Source organism: Arachis duranensis, chromosome 3 (assembly GCF_000817695.3).
Source record: "Arachis duranensis cultivar V14167 chromosome 3, aradu.V14167.gnm2.J7QH, whole genome shotgun sequence".
Taxonomy (NCBI): Eukaryota; Viridiplantae; Streptophyta; class Magnoliopsida; order Fabales; family Fabaceae; genus Arachis; species Arachis duranensis.
This window is the reverse complement of record NC_029774.3, coordinates 86,081,472-86,082,346: the sequence shown is the minus strand read 5'-3', so window position 1 is coordinate 86,082,346 and position 875 is coordinate 86,081,472. Positions and strand designations below refer to the sequence as shown.

The 875-nt window shown below is 41.7% G+C and overlaps 1 non-coding gene across 1 annotated transcript; it reads right to left on the bottom strand.

The window, feature by feature from the left end:
• Positions 1 to 543: 543 nt before the first annotated feature.
• Positions 544 to 650, bottom strand: LOC127746078 (small nucleolar RNA R71). The gene has a single exon (XR_008007698.1). It is a non-coding gene; the product is annotated as a small nucleolar RNA R71 (small nucleolar RNA).
• Positions 651 to 875: the final 225 nt, after the last annotated feature.

Here is an 875-nt window from a genome sequence, read left to right as displayed (position 1 = left end):
TTTATAAGCAGGAACAGGGACAAGGAACCTCTGTTAGACATTGATCCTGAACCTGAACGGACTTTTAGGTGACGTTTGCAACAAGCAAGATTTTACAAGGCTGCAGAGTTCACTATGGATCATAATAATACTGCTAATGCCAATATGGCAAATCCGAATGGGAATGAGCAACCTAGGAGAGTGCTTGGCTCTTACACAGCTCCTACTGCAAATCTTTATGGAAAAAGCATTGTGGTACCTCCTATAGTTGCAAACAACTTTGAATTGAAGCCACAACTGGTCACTTTGGTGCAACAAAACTGCCAGTATCATGGACTCCCTCAGGAAGATCCCAATTAGTTTATCTCTAATATTCTGCAGATTTGTGATACTGTGAAAACTAATGGGGTGAATCCTGAGGTGTACAAACTCATGCTCTTCCCATTTGCCTTGAAACACAAAGCAAAGCTGTGGCTAGATTCTCAACCCTAGGAGAGTTTGGATACTTGGAATAAGGTTGTCACTGGGTTTCTTACTAAATTTTTCCCACCAAAGAAGCTGACTAAGCTTAGGGTGGAGGTTCAAACCTTTAGGCAGAAGGATGGTGAAACTCTTTATGAAGCTTGGGAGAGATACAAGCTACTGACTAGGCAATGCCCTCCGGATATGTTCTTCAAATGGACCCAACTAGATATCTTTTATGAAGGTTTGGGTGAGATGTCCAAGATGTTCTTAGATAATTCTGCAGGTGGTTCATTGCACATGAAGAAGACACCGGAGGAGACTATTGAGTTTATTGAGTTGGTTGCTAGCAACCAATATTTATACTCATCTAACAGGAATCCTGTGAACTCTGAGGCTCCTCAGAAGAAAGGTGTTATGGAAGTAGAAGCTCT